This window comes from Rattus norvegicus, chromosome X, assembly GCF_021556685.1.
Source record: "Rattus norvegicus strain SHRSP/BbbUtx chromosome X, alternate assembly SHRSP_T2T, whole genome shotgun sequence".
Taxonomy (NCBI): Eukaryota; Metazoa; Chordata; class Mammalia; order Rodentia; family Muridae; genus Rattus; species Rattus norvegicus.
The window spans coordinates 129,225,158-129,251,247 of NC_141554.1; the positions used below are offsets into that span (position 1 = coordinate 129,225,158).

Below are 26,090 nucleotides of genomic sequence, written 5' to 3' on the forward strand. Positions count from 1 at the left end.
TCTGCTCATGTTTAGGTGAAGACTATTACAGAGATTTAGAATATGAAATGCAACATCCTCGAGGTCTGAGAAGACTTGATGTATTTTGGAGCAGCAAGAATGTCCCTGCAGCTGTAGTGCAGCAAGAATAGAGAATAATAGCAGATAAGTCAGGGATGCCATGGAGACACTTATAGATCGCCATGATGAAGGAGATTTTCTCTGAGATAAAGGAAATCTGTTGGAGCTCTCTATAAGAGAATGATATAATTTGACTCAAGTATGGAGAGGGCCATTTAGCTGCTATGTTGAGGATGAAACTGGAGAAGACAAAGGTAGGCACAGGAAGGGCATTTAGAAGATAATTAAGTCTAGCTGGAAGAGAAAATAACGTCTTAAATCAGAGTGGTAGCTGTCAAGGTGTTGAGAACAAATCCACTTCTGGATTATTTTGAGGCATAACTAAAGAAATTGATAAAGAATTTGGTGAGGGTTATAAAAGAAAGAGAAGAGCCAAGGATATCTACAAAGCCCTATGTTTGAGCAATGAAAAGGTTAAACAGTCCATTAACTGAAACACAGAGGGGTCATGTTTACAGACAGAATCTTAAGCTTGAAGTTTGGACATTAAAATTTTATATTCCTTGCTTCACTCCTTCTTTAAAAGGGGAACAAGAATACCCTTGGCAGGGAAGGGAGAGGCAAAGATTAAAACAGAGACTGAAGGAACACCCATTCAGAGCCTGCCCCACATGTGGCCCATACATATACAGCCACCCAATTGGACAAGATGGATGAAGCAAAGAAGTGCAGGCCGACAGGAGCCGGATGTAGGTCTCTCCTGAGAGACACAGCCAGAATACAGCAAATACAGAGGCGAATGCCAGCAGCAAACCACTGAACTGAGAATAGGACCCCCGTTGAAGGAATCAGAGAAAGGACTGGAAGAGCTTGAAGGGGCTCGAGACCCCATATGAACAACAATGCCAAGCAACCAGAGCTTCCAGGGACTAAGCCACTACCTAAAGACTATTCATGGACTGACCCTGGACTCTGACCTCATAGGTAGCAATGAATATCCTAGTAAGAGCACCAGTGGAAGGGGAAGCCCTGGGTCCTGCTAAGACTGAACCCCCAGTGAACTAGACTGTTGGGGGGAGGGCGGCAATGGGGGGAGGGTGGGGAAGGGAACACCCATAAGGAAGGGGAGGGGGAGGGAGATGTTTGCCCGGAAACCGGGAAAGGGAATAACACTCGAAATGTATATAAGAAATACTCAAGTTAATAAAAAAAAATTTATATTCCTAACTGACCATCCCAATGGGGATATTAAAAGGGATCTTGGCTCTCCAAGTCTGAAGCTTGTGAACTGATTTGTCCTAGAGATCTACAAGAGAACGTAACCTGTGAAGGAATAGGGGACAAAAATGAATGGAACCAGTTCAGGGAAGAAGTGGATGATGTAAATGACAAACAAGAAAGTCCAGAGAAGAGTAGTATTGCATTAGCTTCCTGGAGAGATAAGAACAAATGTCTAATCACACCAACACATGGCACCAGCAATAAATGAAGAAATTCTTCTGTTCAAGCCTGGCTTGGTGTATCAATGAGTTTATTGAGCTTACTTACAAGCATATATATAGATTACTTACAAGAGTATGGATGACCCCCACATAGCTGAATCACTAGAGAATTCCACCCCAGCATAGATGAGAACTTCCCCATATTTGCAAAATGGAGTCCCTCCCTTAAGTTAACTCTCCTCCTCCTACTCTACCACCTCTTGGGATCATGGACCTAGGACAGAATTACATGCAGCTGGGAGTGGGGAATGGAAGAGACTGGTTGGAATCTCAAATGGTATCTAATTGACTTTTCCCTCCCTCCCCATCCTTCGATAATGAACTATCAACAGGCTTAACCTGACTGAGAGTCTTGTGGACTCCCAAGTAAGTAGTCACTGCCACTTGGATTAAAAAGATAAAATGGCTCTTGTCTTTAGTCCCAGAACTTGGAGGCAGATGGATCTTTGTGACTGTGAGTTCAAGGACATCCTGGCTTACTTAGTGAAGCCCAATCTTGAACAAACAAAAAAGGAAGGAAGGAAGGAAGGAAGGAAGGAAGGAAGGAAGGAAGGAAGGAAGGAAGGAAGGAAGGAAGTCAGTCTGCCATAGTCTCTGTGAGTTCATATGTGTATCCGTCCTATTGTGTTTGGAAGACAGTTTTCCTTGGAGTCATCCATTTCCAGAGGTGTGCGGGGTGGGGGTAGAAGGAAGTGGGAATAGTTGGGGGAGAAGAAACTCTGATTAGAATACATTATGTGAAAATGTTTCAATAGACATGATAAAATAGATTGTAACAGAGAAAGAGAGAGAGAGAGAGAGAGAGAGAGAGAGAGAGAGAGAGAGAGAGAGAGAGAGAGATCCTGTCTCATTATGACAGGAGAACAGCATTCAACTAGAAATAATCATTTCAAAGTTTAGAGTAAACCTTTCTGTATCTATTTTCCCTGCCCTTCTCTTGTGTGAAGAGGAATGAATAATGTATTCCTTTCATTCCTGTCCCTAACCCATTCTAGCTTTTCCAAACTGTAATTCCATCAGGGTTCTTCTTATTACTATGATCCTTTGGGTAGTTGGTAGATCTGAAAAGCAGGGAAGATTTTGAAAACTCTTCTGCATAAAGAACTCTACCAAAAGATAACCTAGCCTCCATTATCCAACTAAAATTTAAATGGATCATCAAACCTCACTGGCATAAGGGTTAGGGTGAAAGTAAGCACAGGGCCAATTATAAAGGGGGAGGAAATTGAACACTAAAGCCATTCAAGCATTTTATGAACTCCTTCTATAGACCAGACAATGTATGGTGCCTCTGTGCTATAGAAACCAATCGTACAAAGGCTCTGCCTCCAAATAGAGCATCATTAGTTGCTGATTTCACTTGGCTGATAGACCTGGCAGGTGCCTGGGCTGCTAGAAAGTAACTCTTCCTGCCTCTGAGTGTACCCTCGCTCTTTAGCTCAGCTTCTCTTCCTGTCCATTGAAGGAATCTAACCAGGATTAGGCACAACCAGAATCACAACCTGAGGCTTTTTTGATTTTTACTATATAGGACTTGAAGACTCAGAAAATTTGACTCAAACCTTTTGTTCCAATTGTTGATTTGCCACACAAATGCATTATAAAACAGAAAACATATACAGGCACGCCATAGCCATTGTACAGGCATCTAGAGAATATTGAAGCCAATTTAACCTAGTCATTTTTTTTGTCCCAAGCTCCAGAGTCACTGCTAAGACCAAAGGAGTCTTACCTTTATTGCATTTCCTTGGAACCACAGTGACATTCAGTGGCCAGTGAAGGCTGAAAACAAGTGGCAGAGAGAGCATTTGTATTGATGCTCCAGAGAGACATAAAGTAATTTTTCTAAGAACTTTATTTCAGCTACTCCAATCTAACTGGCTCTGACTATTGCTTATGGAAATGTGGCCCATGAGAGATTAACGTCATGGCCAGCCTGCATCAAAGAAGCTTCTTACAGATAGCAACTGATGCAGAGACAGAACTGGGCAAAGTCCCAAGAACAAATGACAGTGGAGGGCTGGGACCTAAGTAACGGCTCTATCAACCCCTCCAGGATTCAGAGAAAAATCATAGAAGAGGGGCCAAAGAGAATGTAAAAGCCAGAGGGCAAAGAGATTGGCAGCGAAAGAATGCCCTGATTTCCCTTATTAAATTCCTTCATTAAATCAACTTCTACCTTAGCTACCTAGTGCAATGGCTTCCAGTCCTGCCTACTGACAGGAAAAGCAGCAAGACTCAGATAGAGAATCTTTCATCAATTCCCCCTGAAGATCTGAGTGTGGGGAAATGTGTGGATGGATAGGGGCACTTCAGGTAATAGGAAAGCAAAGCTTGATCCTGCTTGAGCTGCAGACACTGGCATCCTGACCTTCGTTGAGGCCAATACTACTATATATACACAGGCAGGGGAAAGATCAATTAAGAAAGTACTCAGGGAGGGAGCACTAAGTGCCTTCTCTGTGTAAGATGCTACCCTGGACACTTGTGCATGCTCTCCCTGTTATTTTAGAAGTTGGACTGGAATTACTATATAGCCTAGGATCACCTTGAACTTCAACCTCTTTCCTATGTGTGCTTCTTACCCTTGTAATCCCCAACTGTCTTGCCTTGTGTAATTTTTAGGACAGCTCTAGAAGGTAAAAACAATTATCCCCAATTAACACCACACATACAGATTCCTGGAAATACAGGGTCCCTTACAGCTGGATTTTGATGACTGTATAAATAAAGCTCTTTGCCTATCACTGGGGATTCAGACAGTCAGGTGTCTTAATTCTAACCACTCTGGGCACCTCTATTATAGCAGACAAGCTTTCATCAAATCGTGATTTGCATAAATTGGCTCTATCTCTGTGTCGACCTTTTATTTATTTTTTATTTTTTAAGATTTGCAACCCCATAGGAAGAACAATAATATCAACCAACCAGACACTCCAGAATTCTCAAGGACTAAACCACCAACCAAAGAGTGACCAATAGCTCCATCTGCAACTGTAGCAGAGAATGACCTTGTAGAGCATCAATGGGAGGAGAGGCCTTGGTCCTATGAAGGCTCCATGCCCCCAGTATAGGGGAATGCCGGAACGGGGAGGCATGAGGGTGTGGGTGGATGGGTGGATGGATGGGAGAGCACCCTCATAGAAGCAGGGGGAGAGGGGATTGGATGGGGGTTTCTGGAGGGGGAACCAGATAACATTTGAAATGTAAATAAAGAAAACGTCCAATTTTTAAAAATGGGAAAAAAAAGTTTATTATGTACACAGCATTCTTCCTGCATATACAGAAGAAGAGGCCAGAAGAGGGCACCAGATCCCATTATAGATAGCTGTGAGCCACCATGTAGTTACTGGGAGTTGAACTCAAGACCTCTGGAAGAGCAGGCGGTTCTCTCAACCTCTGAGCCATCTCTCCAGCCCTGTGTCAATCTCTTTCTGTCCTACTACCAACATGCAAATTCCATTTTCTCTTGAAACTTTTGAAGGAGATAACCTGTCAGTGCTCGATTTCAAGACTGGTCACGAGAATCAACTGCCAGGTACACATGGACAACATTGCTCTTAGATATCGCTCTCAAAATCAGAATACTTGTGAACACCAAGCCCATGTTTCGCCACCAAATAACATAGGGAGAATTCTTCTTTAATTGCAATGTCTTGTGTGTCACTCATTTAGGATGATTACCTGGTAGCTTTGAGACATTTGAGTTTGAGAACTTTCATGTTCCTCCCAGCTCTAACAATCTTAAACTTCAATATTACACTCTCCTAGATTCCCTTACACTGAAAACATTGTAGATTGGCATGGGCCTTCATGAATGGATAATTTGGCAACAAACTGGAAATGTATCTCATTTGCCCTCTGAGTGGCTTTTCTAAATAGAGACTCTACATCTCCACACTATAAAGGCATTATTCTCCTCTCCTGGAATTGTGGTAATTTCATTACGCCATGTACTATTATCATCCTGTCAAAATGAAAATCTTCCAGAGAGCAGGCAAAGGCCTTATCAAATCAAGTGGAAGTGATTAAGGGCAGTTTTAAAAAATGGAACAATTATACATACACTGTTAAATAATGCAAAGAATGAGAATCCAACTAATCTTTGGATTCTCAGAAGTAAAGTTTACAATGTGGCAATTCATTGACTCAATAGCAAATTATCAATTCATTAAATGTTTAAACCACTTATCAAAACTGTGAATGACAAAGCAATCAGAGACTTGAATAATTAGATGCTGAGTCTGTTCTTTGTATAAAATGCAAATGCACCCAGCACAATATAATTTCGTACTTAATGTTACTCATCTAATCAGCATATTCCTGCCCCAATGTGAAATCTTTGTTTTAATCATGAGATACAACCGATGTGGAAGCCACAAAAAAAAACCATCTCATTTATATAATCATAACAAGCATGTTATCATTGTTGTCAAAATTAATTAAACCTAATTCACTGTGTTTTCTAAACTTAAATTTGACATAAAGCACTTTGGCAAAAGGCAGACATGCTAAAGAACTGCAGAAGTAGGCGTAGCAGTGAATTGTGAACACCTGTAGCTTGGTGAGGTTAGATGCTAGTACTGATTTTAAGAGACTAGACCACCAAAACAATTTTAAGAGATTAGTAGCATGTGAACATTCTCTCTGTACCAGCTTTAAACTTTGGCTTCTAGTAAGTGATAATTCCCACTGGTGCAATTACAACAACAACAACAAAAAAAAAAAAAAAAACAAAACAAAACTGAAAATCCTCTATCAACTGACAACTTGTGGGGAAGATATTCTTTCCCAAGGCATTGGATGCCTGTATTTCGTATCACACTGACAACTTGATCATCTTCCAGGCATAGCCAGTGTTCTGCTTATACCAGTGTTTCTCAAACTTCAGTATAGATCAGAAACATTAGCAAAATCTGTTAAATATGCGTATCCTGAGGTCTTGCCATGCACTTCATTCTCAGCAGGGACTGGAGTGATGGCTCAGTTGGTAAAGTGCATGAGGGCCTGAGTCTAGGTCCCTAGCAGCCACATTAAGTGCCAGGTAAGGCAAAGTTTGCCTGTGTCTTTCTTTGCTCTTCTGTTGCTGTGATAGACACCACAACCAAAAGCAACTTCAAGGAAGAAAGGATACTTTGGGGTTACAATTTGTAGTCAATCATTGCAGGAAATCAAGGCAGGAACCCAAGCAAGAGCTTGTACTTGAAATCATGGAGCAATCCTGCCTACTGTCTCTCTTTCCCTGGCTTGCTTGGCTACCTTTTGTAGACAGCAATCACCTTCCCAGGGGCAGAACCACCTTCAGTTGTCTGGACCCTCCTACATCAGTTAGCAATAAAGAAAATGCCCAACAGATATGACCATGAGTCATCTGGATGGAGATGATTCTTCATCTGATGCTCCTTCCAGATTCCATGTGTGTTGGGTTGACCATTGATGCCCTGATAGCTTGTAATCCCAGCACTGGAAAGACAGAAACTGGAGGATCCCCTGGGGCTTTCTGAACAGCCAATTTAGCCAAATCAGCATCTTTCCCATTCACTGGGACGTTGTCTCAAAAAGTAATGTGGACAAATCAGTGGTTATACCACTGAGGACCACACATGCACACGTCCACATAAATCACTCATGCTCATGCAAGCAATCATACTTAAATTCAGTGGAAGAAAATAACATTAAATTAGGAGAGGAATTGTTAGGAAAAAGGAGGATTTCAACGGAAAGGGGAATGGACAAGAATCTACAATGGGCCGAGAATCCAAAATTAGTGTATATATGTATGAAACTGTCAAATAATGAAGAGGTTAGAGATAGCTTAGTAGGTCAAGAGCACTTGCTGCTTTTCTAGAGTAGCCAGTTACCAGTACCCATGTTGGGCCACTATCTGTAACTCAAGCTTCAGAGGATCTAAAGCCTTTTTTTGGCCTCTCTGTGAACTCATATACACATAGAATACACTCACCTAATTACATGAACATAAAAGTTTTAAATAGCAATAACTGATAAGATGGAAAGGAATTAAGAAAGGCTTCCAATGACAACCTCCGCAGAGAACCTCTGACTTCCTCATATGAGTGTACACACACACAAACACGCACCTTATCCAGACATCCCAAAAATCTGTATTTTTAACAAGGATGGTAGGCAGGTTTTTAAAGTGGTAGCTAGTCAAAGAACCTTTGGAAACATTTCCACATAGTGTTTTCCTTCTACCTTGGCCTTACATTATTTGGAATCCTTGCATTATGAATCTCCCCAACATCTCTCTGGAGTGTTTTCTGCACGCTCTATTTAACCTCCACTTATGCTCTCTGGCCTAACCCCAGCTCATTAACCTGAACTAGAAAACAGCATATACTTCTGACTCTTTCTCCATGTCTCTACCCCACACATTTTCTTTAGAAAGCAGCAGAATCTGCACCTTTTCTCGGAGCTTTCTGCCATCCTTCCTTCAAGCAGTTTCTCAAATATTTGGGAGTAGGGATCACTCAAGTAAATGTACAGGCTGTTTCTTGACTCAAGTCTCCCACCTACTGAGGACAACATTATCAAAACTTTTGGTGCCCTCAATATTACTCTGCAGAGCAGACAAGAAAAAATAATGCCAATGTAAAAGGGCAGTTGTCTTTTCATGGAATTTCAGCTGTCTGCTGATCTGACTATACAGGTTACCACTAAGATGTCTACAGTCATCTTGACTCGTGGTCTCCATGATCCTGCCAAGTAACCTTGGCATGCATTCCGAGCGCCCTGGAAACAAAGTCATTAAGATAAATCATCCAGCACCTTGGTGCCAGCCACTGATGTTCAGAAGCTTCCTTCTTCCCACCCCGGCCCCATCCTTCCCTCCCTCCCTCCCTCCCTCCCTCTCTTCCTCACCTCCCTTCTCCTCTCTTCTCCTTTCTTTTCTACCCTCCCAACCCCCTCTATGGCTATTTCACTACATATCCTAGTCAGACCTCACACTGAAAATCCTGATGCCTGGATGTCTCAAGTGCTGGGAAGACAGCACCACCACATCCACAGGAATGCACAGGTTTCAGTCTGAGTCTTAACATATTTTTTACACAGTACTGGTATTTTTGCATGTGATTTCGTTTTTAAGGAAGCCCTGCCACATTTTGATTGCAATGGTTCACAATATATATTAGCATATAAGCCTCTTCTTCCTTATCTTGGTGTGTGGGTCTTGTCTTCTCTGGCTAGAACCAACACATGCTTCTGTCCCTAAGTCCCTAATAAATGTTCTCCATACAATCCTCTCAAAAAGCTCACATACCGGGCCTTGCAAACTCCTTGAGAAAACTATCAAGTGGGAATTCACTGGGAGATCCTTTCCTATCAGCGCCTGGGTCCCATCTTACATCTGCATTTTTCATTGGTAACTTTTTAAATTTACTTTTCAAATGCTGTCCCCCTTCCTGTTTTGTAAAATAACTTTTTTATGTAATATATTCTCACCACGGCCTCTCGTCCTTCATCTCCTCCCAATTCCTCTGCACCTCTGCACTCATCCACCTTCATGCCCCCCTTTTGAAAACAAATAGGTAAACAAAGAAACCAGAATAAAACAAAACAAACAGGAAAAAAGAAAAAGCACAAGGAACAAATACACACACACACACACACACACACACACACACACACACACACACACCATAAGAACACAAAATTGGAAACCATAATACATAAACAAAGACCAGTAATATTGCTTAAAATGGCCAAACAAAACATAATGAAACAAATGTGATCGAGTTAGTTCTGTGTTAGTTATCCACTACTGGGCACTGGACCTGCCCTACGTGTGGTTTGTATATTCAATGAGACTCCACTGGAGAAGACTAATTTTGTCTTTTTGAGGGTTGTCAACTGGGTATCACTTCTGGGTTAAGGATGGAGAATCGTGTCCACGTCCCTTCTCAGCACTGGGACTTGTCTTTTAGTTTAAATGTGCATTATTTCTTCTGTGTCTGGAAGGCAGCTTTCTTGGTGTATTCCATCCTCTCTGATAACATTAGTCATTTTTGAACTCTGGCAAAACCAACCTTTGAGGCTGGAAAAGTCTTTGTTGTGACAGGGCTATGCTGTGTTTTCTGGCTGTTTAGAAGCAGAGCTAAACCTCTATGTGCCAATGCTACATCAGTACAACCAAAGATATCTCTTGACATTGCCAAATAGCTCCATAGGGGAAGGTAAACAAAACCATCCAGTGTTGAGAGCTGTGGTTCTAAACCAATTAACTTAGAACTACTCTGAGTACAGCAAAATTTTCTTTAAAAAAAAAATACCCCCTGGGTGATTCCAACTTTCAACCAAGGTTAAAAGCCACTACTTTACAGAGATCATTGAGTCTTGACATTTGATTCATAAATTGTCTCAAAATCAAAGAAAATATGTCTGGAAATAAAGGAAGTATGGTATAATCTCTCCCATCTACAGTGAAATATTTATCTTGGGCTTGTAAAACTGTGGCCCACAGTTTACCTATTTTTGTATAACTGTGGGCAAGGTAATTTCGCGAAACTCACGTTAAATTCAAATGTCATATTCATATGCTGTGGTTTGAATACAGCTTGAGTATTTCTTCGAGAATTCATGTCTTAGAAGCTTTGTCTCCAGCATGGTGATATTGAGAAGCAATGGAAACTTTAAGAGGGAAGCTTAGTTGAGAGGCTACAAGTCTAGTCCCTCTCCATTTCCTCAAGCTGCCTAGTTAAGCACGTGACGTATTTTCATAATGATACATGCCATCTACCATAGTGTCATGCAGGGGACCACCTCACCAGTACCAGTGCTGTTATTTGAATTTTCCACCTCAAAAAATTATGAGCTGCTGAACCCACACAAAACTAGTCCTGTCATCAATCAACTATGGTTTGGGAATGACTCATGAGACCACATGTCACCTCCTGAACTTACTGACTACTGGTGGAGGGAAGGCAACTACTACCTGTGGTTAAGAGCACTTGTTGCTCTTGCAGAGGATGAGGGTTCAATTCCAGGCGCCATGTCAGATCCGCAATAAATATGTTGGGGGTAGGAACACAGAAGGCCATGCCAGTGAGCTTCCTGTTCAGCTCTGCCCACAGCCTTGGCAGTACCAGAGGATGCAAGGATGATGCTCTGAGTAGACTCAAGACCATCATGCCACAGCTTCCCAGAAGAAGCCATCTACAGTCTTCTGGATAGCAGTAATTATGGTCACAATGTTGAAGTTGTCATGGATGACCTTGGTGGGGGGTGGGGGGGCAAGTGGCCTAAGCATTTGGTAGTGTATGTCTTAGTGAACATTCTATGGCTGTGAAGAGACACTATGGCTATGGCAACTTTATGAAATAAAGCATTTAACTGGAGTTTGCTTAGGGTTGCTAAGCTTTATTTAGTTCATTATTCTCATGCCAGGGAGCATGGTAGCACACAGGCAGACAGGGTAGCTGAGAGCTCTACATCTGGATCTACAGGCAGCAGGAAAAGAGATAGACATTAGACCTGGATTCAGCTTTTGAAAACACAAAGCTAACCCGCAGTGATACACTTCCTCTAACATAGCCACACTTCCTAATCCCTCTCAAGTAGTGCTATTCCCTAATGACCAAGCATTCAAATATATGGGCCTATGGGGGCCATTCCTATTCCAACCACTAAAGTGTAATAGGCATCATTGATGACGTTGAGTGAATTGTCATACTTCTCATAGTTCTCACCCATCACAAACATGGAAGCATCAAAGGAAGGGGAAGATATAATGATCCTTTTACCACCACCACAACCCATTTCAAGTGGTCCCCAGGCTTCTCCATACTGGTGAGAACACCAGTGGATTCTACAACACACTCAGCACCAGCATCACCCCATTTGATGATGGGAAGATCTTGAGGCTGAACAATGGAGGCCTTCCATTGATGACAAGTTTCCTATTATCAACCTTTACCGCACCACGGAATTTGCCTATGGGAAGAATTATATTGAAACATGTAGACCACGGAGTTGACATAAATAAAGTGCTCATTGGCAGCGAAAAAAAGAAAAAAGATATCTACTTTGCCAGAGTTGGAGGCAGCCCTTGTAACCAGGCACCTGATACATCCAAATTTGTTCACTCTGACTTTCACCCTAATGTCTCAAGCTGGCACTGTACGAGATGCAGCTGTCTCTGGAGCAAGGTTCACATAGAAGACTTTTTTTAAGAAGTATTTATTTATTTTATGATGTGAGTTCACCACTGCTATCTTCAGACACACCAGAAGAGGGCATCAGACCCCATTACACATGGTTGTGAGCCACCATGTGGTTGCTGGGGATTGAACTCAGGACCTCTGGAAAGACAATCATCGCTCTTAACCTCTGAGCCATCTCCCCAGGCCAAGACTATGTGCTTTTTTTTTTTTTTGTATAGAATAGAGTTAATCCAGGGCATGGGGAGGGGAGTTAAGAGGGTAGTAGGACAGAGAGAAAAAGAAAGAGAGAAAGAGAGAAGTAGAGAAATAAAAGAATAGAGGAGTAGAGGAGTAGAGTAGAGGCTGACCATTAGCACATGGAGAGGAAAGGGAGGGGAATGGGGAGAGAAGGGACAAAGGGGCAAGAGAGAGCAAGAGGAAGGAGGACCAAGAGCAAGACTATACTTTTAATACTAGACTTTATATTCATATCTATTATTTTAACTATGTAGACCTACAACTTTTTAAAGTAAGTCCTAGGCTGCCGCTGCAGAGAGCCCCTGGGCAGCACCCCACGAGCGAACCTGAGCCTCGGGACCACAGGTAAGACCAAATTTTCTGCTGCAAGAAAGCTGCCTGGTGAGCTTGGGACACACGGAAGCAGAATTTCTCTAGGACCGGGCACGTTCCGTGTTTACCGGAAGTCCCACACCCGCGGATCCCGGCCCGCAGCAGCTCTCTGCTCCCAGACCCGGTGAGAGCGAGACCCAACCGCCTGGTCAGGTGGGCACTCCTGAGGCTGCAGAGCGGAAGAGACGACCAACACTGCTCACCCCTGCCCACATCCCTGGCCCAAGAGGAAACTGTATAAGGCCTCTGGGCTCCCGTGGGGGAGGGCCCAGGAGCGGCAGGACCCCTGCCAGAGACACCACCGGACCCTGAAGGAAACAGACCAGATAAACAGTTCTCTGCACCCAAATCCCGTGGGAGGGAGAGCTAAACCTTCAGAGAGGCAGACAAGCCTGGGAAACCAGAAGAGACTGCTCCCTGCACACACATCTCGGACGCCAGAGGAAAAAGCCAAAGACCATCTGGAACCCTGGTGCACTGAAGCTCCCGGAAGGGGCGGCACAGGTCTTCCTGGTTGCTGCCGCTGCAGAGAGCCCCTGGGCAGCACCCCACGAGCGAACCTGAGCCTCGGGACCACAGGTAAGACCAACTTTTCTGCTGCAAGAAAGCTGCCTGGTGAACTCAAGACACAGGCCCACAGGAACAGCTGAAGACCTGTAGAGAGGAAAAACTACACGCCCGAAAGCAGAACACTCTGTCCCCAGAACTGACTGAAAGAGAGGAAAACAGGTCTACAGCACCCCTGACACACAGGCTTATAGGACAGTCTAGCCACTGTCAGAAATAGCAGAACAAAGTAACACTAGAGATAATCTGATGGCGAGAGGCAAGCGCAGGAACCCAAGCAACAGAAACCAAGACTACATGCCATCATCGGAGCCCAATTCTCCCACCAAAACAAACATGGAATATCCAAACACACCAGAAAAGCAAGATCTAGTTTCAAAATCATATTTGATCATGATGCTGGAGGACTTCAAGAACGATGTGAAGAGCTCCCTTAGGGAAACACAGGAAAACTTTAATAAACAAGTAGAAGCCTACAGAGAGGAATCGCAAAAATCCCTGAAAGAATTCCAGGAAAACACAATCAAACAGATGAAGGAATTAAAAATGGAAATAGAAGCAATCAAGAAAGAACACATGGAAACAACCCTGGATATAGAAAACCAAAAGAAGAGACAAGGAGCTGTAGATACAAGCTTCACCAACAGAATACAAGAGATGGAAGAGAGAATCTCAGGAGCAGAAGATTCCATAGAAATCATTGACTCAACTGTCAAAGATAATGTAAAGCGGAAAAAGCTACTGGTCCAAAACATACAGGAAATCCAGGACTCAATGAGAAGATCAAACCTAAGGATAATAGGTATAGAAGAGAGTGAAGACTCCCAGCTCAAAGGACCAGTAAATATCTTCAACAAAATCATAGAAGAAAACTTCCCTAACCTAAAAAAAGAGATACCCATAGGCATACAAGAAGCCTACAGAACTCCAAATAGATTGGACCAGAAAAGAAACACCTCCCGTCACATAATTGTCAAAACACCAAACGCACAAAATAAAGAAAGAATATTAAAAGCAGTAAGGGAAAAAGGTCAAGTAACATATAAAGGGAGACCTATCAGAATCACACCAGACTTCTCGCCAGAAACTATGAAGGCCAGAAGATCCTGGACTGATGTTATACAGACCCTAAGAGAACACAAATGCCAGCCCAGGTTACTGTATCCAGCAAAACTCTCAATTAACATTGATGGAGAAACCAAGATATTCCATGACAAAACCAAATTTACACAATATCTTTCTACAAATCCAGCACTACAAAGGATAATAAATGGTAAAGCCCAACATAAGGAGGCAAGCTATACCCTAGAAGAAGCAAGAAACTAATCGTCTTGGCAACAAAACAAAGAGAATGAAAGCACACAAACATAACCTCACATCCAAATATGAATATAACGGGAAGCAATAATCACTATTCCTTAATATCTCTCAATATCAATGGCCTCAACTCCCCAATAAAAAGACATAGATTAACAAACTGGATACGCAATGAGGACCCTGCATTCTGCTGCCTACAGGAAACACACCTCAGAGACAAAGACAGACACTACCTCAGAGTGAAAGGCTGGAAAACAACTTTCCAAGCAAATGGTCAGAAGAAGCAAGCTGGAGTAGCCATTCTAATATCAAATAAAATCAATTTTCAATTAAAAGTCATCAAAAAAGATAAGGAAGGACACTTCATATTCATCAAAGGAAAAATCAACCAAGATGAACTCTCAATCCTAAATATCTATGCCCCAAATACAAGGGCACCTACATACGTAAAAGAAACCTTACTAAAGCTCAAAACACACATTGCACCTCACACAATAATAGTGGGAGATTTCAACACACCACTCTCATCAATGGACAGATCATGGAAACAGAAATTAAAGAGTAATGTCGACAGACTAAGAGAAGTCATGAGCCAAATGGACTTAACGGATATTTATAGAACATTCTATCCTAAAGCAAAAGGATATACCTTCTTCTCAGCTCCTCATGGTACTTTCTCCAAAATTGACCATATAATCGGTCAAAAAACGGGCCTCAACAGGTACAGAAAGATAGAAATAATCCCATGCGTGCTATCGGACCACCACGGCCTAAAACTGGTCTTCAATAACAATAAGGGAAGAATGCCCACATATACGTGGAAATTGAACAATGCTCTACTCAATGATAACCTGGTCAAGGAAGAAATAAAGAAAGAAATTAAAAACTTTTTAGAATTTAATGAAAATGAAGGTACAACATACTCAAACTTATGGGACATAATGAAAGCTGTGCTAAGAGGAAAACTCATAGCGCTGAGTGCCTGCAGAAAGAAACAGGAAAGAGCATATGTCAGCAGCTTGACAGCACACCTAAAAGCTCTAGAACAAAAAGAAGCAAATACACCCAGGAGGAGTAGAAGGCAGGAAATAATCAAACTCAGAGCTGAAATCAACCAAGTAGAAACAAAAAGGACCATAGAAAGAATCAACAGAACCAAAAGTTGGTTCTTTGAGAAAATCAACAAGATAGATAAACCCTTAGCCAGACTAACGAGAGGACACAGAGAGTGCGTCCAAATTAACAAAATCAGAAATGAAAAGGGAGACATAACTACAGATCCGGAGGAAATTCAAAAATCATCAGATCTTACTATAAAAACCTATATTCAACAAAATTTGAAAATCTTCAGGAAATGGACAATTTCCTAGACAGATACCAGGTACCGAAGTTAAATCAGGAACAGATAAACCAGTTAAACAACCCCATAACTCCTAAGGAAATAGAAGCAGTCATTAAAGGTCTCCCAACCAAAAAGAGCCCAGGTCCAGACGGGTTTAGTGCAGAATTCTATCAAACCTTCATAGAAGACCTCATACCAATATTATCCAAACTATTCCACAAAATTGAAACAGATGGAGCCCTACCAAATTCCTTCTACGAAGCCACAATTATTCTTATACCTAAACCACACAAAGACACAACAAAGAAAGAGAACTTCAGACCAATTTCCCTTATGAATATCGACGCAAAAATACTCAATAAAATTCTGGCAAACCGAATTCAAGAGCACATCAAAACAATCATCCACCATGATCAAGTAGGCTTCATCCCAGGCATGCAGGGATGGTTTAATATACGGAAAACCATCAACGTGATCCATTATATAAACAAACTGAAAGAACAGAACCACATGATCATTTCATTAGATGCTGAGAAAGCATTTGACAAAATTCAACACCCCTTCATGATAAAAGTCCTGGAAAGAATAGGAATTCAAGGCCCATACCTAAACATAGTAAAAGCCATATACAGCAAACCAGTTGCTAACATTAAACTAAATGGAGAGAAACTTGAAGCAATCCCACTAAAATCAGGGACTAGACAAGGCTGCCCACTCTCTCCCTACTTATTCAATATAGTTCTTGAAGTTCTAGCCAGAGCAATCAGACAACAAAAGGAGATCAAAGGGATACAGATCGGAAAAGAAGAGGTCAAAATATCACTATTTGCAGATGACATGATAGTATATTTAAGTGATCCCAAAAGTTCCACCAGAGAACTACTAAAGCTGATAAACAACTTCAGCAAAGTGGCTGGGTATAAAATTAACTCAAATAAATCAGTTGCCTTCCTCTATACAAAAGAGAAACAAGCCGAGAAAGAAATTAGGGAAACGACACCCTTCATAATAGACCCAATTAATATAAAGTACCTCGGTGTGACTTTAACCAAGCAAGTAAAAGATCTGTACAATAAGAACTTCAAGACACTGAGGAAAGAAATTGAAGAAGACCTCAGAAGATGGAAAGATCTCCCATGCTCATGGATTGGCAGGATTAATATAGTAAAAATGGCCATTTTACCAAAAGCAATCTACAGATTCAATGCAATCCCCATCAAAATACCAATCCAATTCTTCAAAGAGTTAGACAGAACAATTTGCAAATTCATCTGGAATAACAAAAAACCCAGGATAGCTAAAGCTATCCTCAACAATAAAAGGACTTCAGGGGGAATCACTATCCCTGAACTCAAGCAGTATTACAGAGCAATAGTGATAAAAACTGCATGGTATTGGTACAGAGACAGACAGATAGACCAATGGAATAGAATTGAAGACCCAGAAATGAACCCACACACCTATGGTCACTTGATTTTTGACAAAGGAGCCAAAACCATCCAATGGAAAAAAGATAGCATTTTCAGCAAATGGTGCTGGTTCAACTGGAGGGCAACATGTAGAAAAATGCAGATCGATCCATGCTTATCACCCTGTACAAAGCTTAAGTCCAAGTGGATCAAGGACCTCCACATCAAACCAGACACACTCAAACTAATAGAAGAAAAACTAGGGAAGCATCTGGAACACATGGGCACTGGAAAAAATTTCCTGAACAAAATACCAATGGCTTATGCTCTAAGATCAAGAATCGACAAATGGGATCTCATAAAACTGCAAAGCTTCTGTAAGGCAAAGGACACTGTGGTTAGGACAAAACGGCAACCAACAGATTGGGAAAAGATCTTTACCAATCCTACAACAGATAGAGGCCTTATATCCAAAATATACAAAGAACTCAAGAAGTTAGACCGCAGGGAAACAAATAACCCTATTAAAAAATGGGGTTCAGAGCTAAACAAAGAATTCACAGCTGAGGAATGCCGAATGGCTGAGAAACACCTAAAGAAATGTTCAACATCTTTAGTCATAAGGGAAATGCAAATCAAAACAACCCTGAGATTTCACCTCACACCAGTGCGATTGGCTAAGATCAAAAACTCAGGTGACAGCAGATGCTGGCGAGGATGTGGAGAAAGAGGAACACTCCTCCATTGTTGGTGGGGTTGCAGACTGGTAAAACCATTCTGGAAATCAGTCTGGAGGTTCCTCAGAAAATTGGACATTGAACTGCCTGAGGATCCAGCTATACCTCTCTTGGGCATATACCCAAAAGATGCCTCAACATATAAAAGAGACACGTGCTCCACTATGTTCATCGCAGCCTTATTTATAATAGCCAGAAGGTGGAAAGAACACAGATGCCCTTCAACAGAGGAATGGATACAGAAAATGTGGTACATCTACACAATGGAATATTACTCAGCTATCAAAAACAACGAGTTTATGAAATTCGTAGGCAAATGGTTGGAACTAGAAAATATCATCCTGAGTGAGCTAACCCAATCACAGAAAGACGTACATGGTATGCACTCATTGATAAGTGGCTATTAGCCCAAATGCTTGAATTACCCTGGATCCCTAGAACAAACGAAACTCAAGACGGATGATCAAAATGTGAATGCTTCACTCCTTCTTTAAATGAGGAAAAAGAATACCCTTGGCAGGGAAGGGAGAGGCAAAGATTAAAACAGAGACTGAAGGAACACCCATTCAGAGCCTGCCCCACATGTGGCCCATACATATACAGCCACCCAATTAGACAAGATGGATGAAGCAAAGAAGTGCAGACCAACAGGAGCCGGATGTAGATCGCTCCTGAGAGACACAGCCAGAATACAGCAAATACAGAGGCGAATGCCAGCAGCAAACCACTGAACTGAGAATAGGTCCCCTATTGAAGGAATCAGAGAAAGAACTGGAAGAGCTTGAAGGGGCTCGAGACCCCAAAAGTACAACAATGCCAAGCAACCAGAGCTTCCAGAGACTAAGCCACTACCTAAAGACTATACATGGACTGACCCTGGACTCTGACCCCATAGGTAGCAATGAATATCCTAGTAAGAGCACCAGTGGAAGGGGAAGCCCTGGGTCCTGCTAAGACTGAACCCCCAGTGAACTAGTCTATGGGGGGAGGGTGGCAATGGGGGGAGGGTTGGGAGGGGAACACCCATAAGGAAGGGGAGGGGGGAGGGGGATGTTTGCCCGGAAACCGGGAAAGGGAATAACACTCGAAATGTATATAAGAAATACTCAAGTTAATAAAAAAAAAAAGTAAGTCCTAAAATATAGAACATGGTAGACTTTAAATTTTTTATTTATTTTTAAATGTTATACATATGAGTATTTTTGCCTGTATGTATTATGTATACCATGAGCATGTCTGGTGCATTTGGAGATCAGAAGAGTGCATCAGACACTCTGGGACTGAAATCCTGTGTGTGCTGGGAAAAGAACTCATGGTTTTAACTATAGAACCATCTCTCCAGCTCCTCCCCTTTTTCTCTAGCAAGATTTTCACAGGCCCAAGATATTTTGAAAAAGTCTATTAGAACTAAATAGAATTCAAATGTGAAGAACTGGAATCAGGAATAGAAGTGGACTTTAAAATGAAAAGGAATTCCCAAACCATCTGTACTTAAAAGTATTGGGAAATTTTTAGAGGTATTTCCATTGTTAGGAAGAAGGCAAATACAAATTTGACAAGAACATCATCTTGCCACATCATTCATTATTATATTGAAGGTTGTAGACAAGGCAATAGAACAGGAAAGTAAATAAATATGTTAAAATTGAAAAGGACTGTACAATTATCAAATAAATCTTCAACAACAGCTTGACTAGATTAAGAATCACCAGTCAAGACAGAGTCAGGAGGATCTCTGCGAGTTTGAGGTCAGTCTCATCTATGTAGTAAGTTCCAGGACAACCAAGGCTACATAGTAAGACCTTGTCTCAAAAGAAAAAAATAGAATCACTATAAAAGTTTTTTCAGGCTCGAATACTAAGCACCTTATGTGGTGTTCAGCTCCAGCTGGGACTACAGAAGGCAACAGTGATCATGGTGATGTTTGAACAGATGAGAAGAAACATGGGCAAGTTGCTCAAGGGTATCGACAGGTACAATCCTGAGAACTTGGCTACCCTGGAGCGGTATGTGGAGACACAAGCCAGGAGAATGCCTATGATCTGGAGACCAACCTGGCCGTCCTGAAACTGTTCAACCCCGCCTTCTTCCAGACCACAGTCACTACCTAGATTCTGCTGAAACTCTTCACCAACCTGCCCCACACTGTGCAAATGTATGATCCACCAGGCAACATCAAGAAGAGCGGCCCATCCAACAGATATGTTACTTTGGGGACCTGCTGGAGACCTGCCACTTTCAAACATTCTGGCAAGCCCTAGATGAGATCATGGACCTCCTGGAAGGCATAAGGCTTTGAAGATTGTCCGAAACTTTATCTGCCACGTGGTGGGTATCACGTGCCAGCACATCAATCTCTGGCTGCTGGCTGAGGTGCTCAGAGACCTGAGTGACAACCAGCTGAAGGTGTGGGTGAGCAAGTAGGGTTGGAGCGCTGACGAGTCTGGGCAGATCTTCATCTGCAGCCAGGAGGAGAGCATTAAGCCCAAGAACATCGTGGAGAAGATTGACTTTGACAGTTCGTCCAGCATCGTGGCCTCCTCCCAGTAATTGTATGTGCATCAATAAAGATTTGTTTACTACACACACACACACACACACACACACACACACACACACACACACACACACACTAGTTTTTTCAGGAAGTTTTAACTAAACATGGAAAACATACCCCGAACTTGAGTAGCACCAACCAATTTGCTGGGGTCCAGGGATGAGCAAAAAAAAAGTTAACTAAGCATTCGTGTTTTTCTCTTTCCCTGGCTCACATTTCAGACTTGCTTGGAAGGATTGCAGTGCTCCACCAAAGAGATATCTTAATTAGAAAGCTTGCTCACCCACATGTACTTGTGTTTATATCTCCAGACAGACAGAGGTAAATCCCTGCAGCTTATTGGCCAGCCAGAGCCAATTTGATGAGCTTCCAGTTCAGTGAGAAACCCTGTCTGAAAAACTGTGGTGGAGGGCAAGAGAGGTAAACAGTCAAACAGTTAATGTGGACCTCTCCAATCTGTGCACACAGGCACACACAACCATACACACACACACACACACACACACACAAACACACACACACACACACACAATTTTTGTTTGTTCAGGGATAGCCTTTAGCCTTGACTAACATGGAATTCATTATGTATACTGTTGTGTGACAAAAATGTTTTTTGCAGTGAAAAAACACATACATCTATTCACCCCAAATAGGGAGCCCACAACAGAACAAAGTACAGATACCACCTACGTCCAACGTGGTGAACCAATCAGTTTTTCCTGGGGTTACTTACAGGAGTGTGGGTGAGAGGTTACCTACAGAAACAGAAATGACTCAAACTAAAGCACACCTAAGCATGGGTGACAGCTCACAACAGGTTGGAGCACATCCTTTCCAAGTGACTCAGTAAGTCCAAACCTCTTCTGAGCAGCTCAACTGGTTTGTACTTCTGGGCAGCTAGTGGTCTCAGAGTCTTCATGAAGTCTGGCTTATCCGAGTCATCTTTGTAGCTCTTCTAAGAGGGACTCTCAGCTTTTACTGCTTACTCTGGCAGGAGGAGCCTAGTAAGTCTAGTCAGCTTCAGAGACTTCCTGAAGATATTTTGAATTGTTTACCTCCCTGCTTTAAAAAATTTCCTGCAGGACAAAATGTTTCAATTTCATCAGAGAAGACTTCTGGGACACGGGTTAAGCCAATAGAAAGTCTTTATTAGCTGGCCAGCAACTACACTGGGTTCAGGATTTCACTGTACCCTCAAACCTTTCTTAGGGAGAGCATTTAAGCGCACACGCGCGCGCACATACACACACACACGCACACACACACACACACACACACACACACACACACACACACACACAATGTCCTGTGTTGACATACTTCCATTAACAAGAACAGTTAGCCAAAAGCAGAACTACAAAAGCCAAACAACAAGATTAGCACATCAGAGACTTTGTCAGAATTATGAACTTTGATGGGTTAAGTCTTTTCTTTCATTTTGGCATGTGCTGCTGTCTACATGCTGAGTTTTGCAGCTTGGATGGTACTTCCACTATGGAGTCCATTGTGTTAAGGTCTGGTGACCTACTAAGGTCTGGGGCCCTGTTATACAATCTAAGAGAAAACTGTTACACAAGACTGGGCTGGCCTGGAACTCATGGAAATCCTCCTGTCTCTACATCTAGTGAAGTGCTTCAAGGTATATGGCCACCACACAGAGCACACGCATTTTCATACCTCCTGGGTGGTTGAATGTATAGTCAGAAATCTGGACATCTAAAATCATTGTTCATCTTCAGGACAAACAGTCCTGGCAAAGCAGAGAAAGGCAGGGAGGCTGCTGTGGTAAAAGGAAGACGCTGTGCTTCCAGGGACGGAGAAAGGAACTATACGCCAAATACAACTACAGAAGCCCCCAAGGGTAAAGCAACAGAATATCTCCTAACACCTCTGGAAGGAGATTGGCCCTTCTGACGCCTTCCTTTAAGTGCTGTGAAATGGATTTCAGACTTCTGACCTGAAGAACAATATGTCAATGATGTGTGTGGTTTAAAATCATTAACCTTGTATAGATTTGTAACAGCACCCTGAGGAAATTTACCCTGGGTGAGATGAGACCACTGGGCCCTCAGCACAGATTGATAAAATAGGAGCCAATGCTGTTGTAACCAGGGTCCTGTCCACAGTGTGGACTTTTAGCACGAACGCCAGTTATCCAGATTCTAATTTGTCTTTATGAATAGATTACATGAAGCAGAGAAATGATTTGTACTATAAATATTGACCCTTGAGAATCAAGGTGGGGGTGGTTTGTCTGTCACAAGACAAAATGAGAAGCGCTTCTACTTCCTCCAAGCTACAATTATCTCAGAGACAAACATTTGTGCATTAAAAACCAGGCTTTTCATGAAACACCGCCTTAGATGCCATGCCAGGCATGGAAGCACACATCTGTAATTCCCTCACTCAGAAGGCTGAGGTAGGAAGAATATGGCTTGGAGATGCCATGTGTCTGAGTTACTTTTCTATTGCCATGAAGAGACAGCTTATAAAAGAAAGCATGTAGCTGGGGGCTTATTTAAAGTTTGAGCTTGAATCGAGGACCACTGTGGCAAGGAGTGTGGTAGCAGGCAGGCAGGCATGGAGCTGGAGCAGTAGTTGAAAGCTCACATCCTAATCTGCAGACAGGAGGCTAAGGTAGACATTGGGCTTACATGGAATCACTAACAAATTTGGGTTATTCATTTTTGGAGTTTAAGCATACATTTCTCTAAAATTAACAAAATAAGCCTGTCACTTCAGAGAAGGTAAGTTAATGGGGTTAGCAATTCTTTTTTCAAGCATCCAAGCTAAATTTTGAATTTTGGAAAACTTGTATCTGCCATAATTACTCCTATTACAATTATAGATTTCATAAGATAGGAATCTTTCTGATAAAATCTAGTAACAAGTATGATATGTATTCTATATCATGAAAATATGTCAGTATTTGGAAGGCCCAAGTAACCTAGTGAAATAACATTTTAAAAATATTGATCCGTGACTTCCGTTTTCGCTCTGCACCTGAAGCTGACTCTGTGTGACTACTCTCTCTTCTCAGATCTCGCCTAGAGAGAGCTGGTCTCACAGGACTGCTGACACCTGAGAGCACAGGGCACACCGCCACTTCTGCTCAGAGGGACCCAACCAGAGTCTTCAGGACACAGGAACAGAGGAGCAGTCTGGGGCAGGATTTTTCCAGTTTTTGTCTCTGCCAGGAGCTGACCCTGTGCCACAGCTCCTAGTACTCAAATCCCCCTGAAAAAAGCTGATCTCCTAGGAGTGCTGACATACAGGCTTAAGGAGTGTCAAGCCACAGTTAGAGGCAGCAAGACCAGCTAACACGAGAAACAACCTGATGGCAAGAGGCAAGCACAGGAACCTGAGCAACAGAAACCAAGACTACTTGGCATCATCAGAGCCCAATTCTCCCACCAAAGCAAATACTAGCTATCCAAACACACACACAACAAGATTTGGATTTAAAATCACATCTCGGGGCTGGGGATTTAGCTCAGTGGTTAGAGTGCTTACCTAGGAAGCGCAAGGCCCTGGGTTCGGTCCCCAGCTCCGAAAAAAAGAACCAAAAAAAAAAATCACATCTCATGGTGATGATAGAAGACTTTGAGAAGGACATAAATAACTCCCTTAAAGAAATATAGGACAACACAGGTAAACAGGTAGAAGCCCTTAAAGAGAAAACACAGAAATCCTTTAGAGACTTATAAGGAAAGCAAAAAAAAAGAGGTAAAGGAATTGAACAAAACCATCCAGGTTCTAAATATGGAAATAGTAACAATAAAGAAATCGCAAAGGGAGACAACCCTGGAGATAGAAAACCTAGGAAAGAGATCAGGAGTCATATATGCCAAGTATTACCAAAAGAATACAAGAGATAGAAGAGAGAATCTCAGGGGCGGAAGATACCATAGAAAACATTGACACAACTGTTAAAGATAATATAAAACACAAAAAGCCCCTAGCCCAAAACATACAGGAAATCCACGAAATAATAAGATCAAATCTAAGGATAATAGATATAGAACAAAGATATCCAGCTTAAAGTTCCAGTAAATTTCTTCAACAAAATTATAGAAGAAAATTTCCCTAACCTAAAGAAAGAGATGCCCATAAACATACAAGAAGCCTAAAGAACTACACATAGATTGGACCAGAAAAGAAATTCCTCCCATCACATAATAGTCAAAACACCAAATGCACAAAACAAAGAAAGAATATTAAAAGTAGTAAGGGGAAAAGGTCAAGTAACATATAAAAGCAGACCTATCAGAACCAGAAGAGACTGCACTCTGCACACATCTCTGACACCAGAGGAAAACACCAAACGCCATCTGGAACCCTGGTGCACGGAGGCTCCCGGAAAGGGCTGCGCAGATCTTCCTGGTTGCTGCTGCCGAGGAGAGCTCGTAGGCAGCACCCCACGAGCAAACTTGAGCCTCGGGACCACAGGTAAGACCAACTTTTCTGCTGCAAGTGACCTGTCTGGTGAACACCAGACAAAGCCCCACAGGAACAGCTGAAGACCTGTAGATAGGAAAAACTACACGCCTGAAAGCAGAACACTCTGTCCCCATAACGGGCTGAAAGAAAACATGAAAACAGGTCTACTGCACTCCTGACACACAGGCTTATAGGACAGTCTAGCCACTGTCAGAAATAGCAGAACAAAGTAACACTAGAGATAATCTGATGGCGAGAGGCAAGCGCAGGAACCCAAGCAACAGAAACCAAGACTACATGGCATCATCGGAGCCCAATTCTCCCACCAAAACAAACATGGAATATCCAAACACACCAGAAAAGCAAGATCTAGTTTCAAAATCATATTTGATCATGATGCTGGAGGCCTTCAAGAAAGATGTGAAGAACTCCCTTAGAGAACAAGTAAAAGCCTACAGAGGGGAAGCACAAAAATCCCTGAAAGAATTCCAGGAAATCATAAATAAACAAGTAGAAGCCCATAGAGAGGAGTCACAAAAATCCCTGAAAGAATTCCAGGAAAACATAATCAAACAGTTGAAGGAATTAAAATGGAAATAGAAGCAATCAAGAAAGAACACATGGAAACAACCCTGGACATAGAAAACCAAAAGAAGAGATAAGGAGCTGTAGATACGAGCTTCACCAACAGAATACAAGAGATGGAAGAGAGAATCTCAGGAGCAGAAGATTCCATAGAAATCATTGACTCAACTGTCAAAGATAATGTAAAGCGGAAAAAGCTACTGGTCCAAAACATACAGGAAATCCAGGACTCAATGAGAAGATCAAACCTAAGGATAATAGGTATAGAAGAGAGTGAAGACTCCCAGCTCAAAGGACCAGTAAATATCTTCAACAAAATCATAGAAGAAAACTTCCCTAACCTAAAAAAAGAGATACCCATAGGCATACAAGAAGCCTACAGAACTCCAAATAGATTGGACCAGAAAAGAAACACCTCCCGTCACATAATAGTCAAAACACCAAACGCACAAAATAAAGAAAGAATATTAAAAGCAGTAAGGGAAAAAGGTCAAGTAACATATAAAGGCAGACATATCAGAATTACACCAGACTTTTCGCCAGAAACTATGAAAGCCAGAAGATCCTGGACAGATGTCATACAGAGAACACAAATGCCAGCCCAGGATACTGTATCCTGCAAAACTCTCAATTAACATAGATGGGGAAACCAAGATATTCCATGACAAAACCAAATTTACACAATATCTTTCTACAAATCCAGCACTACAAAGGATAATAAATGGTAAAGCCCAACATAAGGAGGCAAGCTATACCCTAGAAGAAGCAAGAAACTAATCGTCTTGGC

At 42.0% G+C, this 26,090-nt stretch overlaps 1 pseudogene; it reads left to right on the forward strand.

The window, feature by feature from the left end:
• The first annotated feature begins 19,635 nt into the window (after positions 1–19,635).
• Eif3k-ps2 (eukaryotic translation initiation factor 3, subunit K, pseudogene 2) lies at positions 19,636–20,271 on the forward strand (annotated as a pseudogene).
• The last annotated feature ends 5,819 nt before the right edge of the window (positions 20,272–26,090 follow it).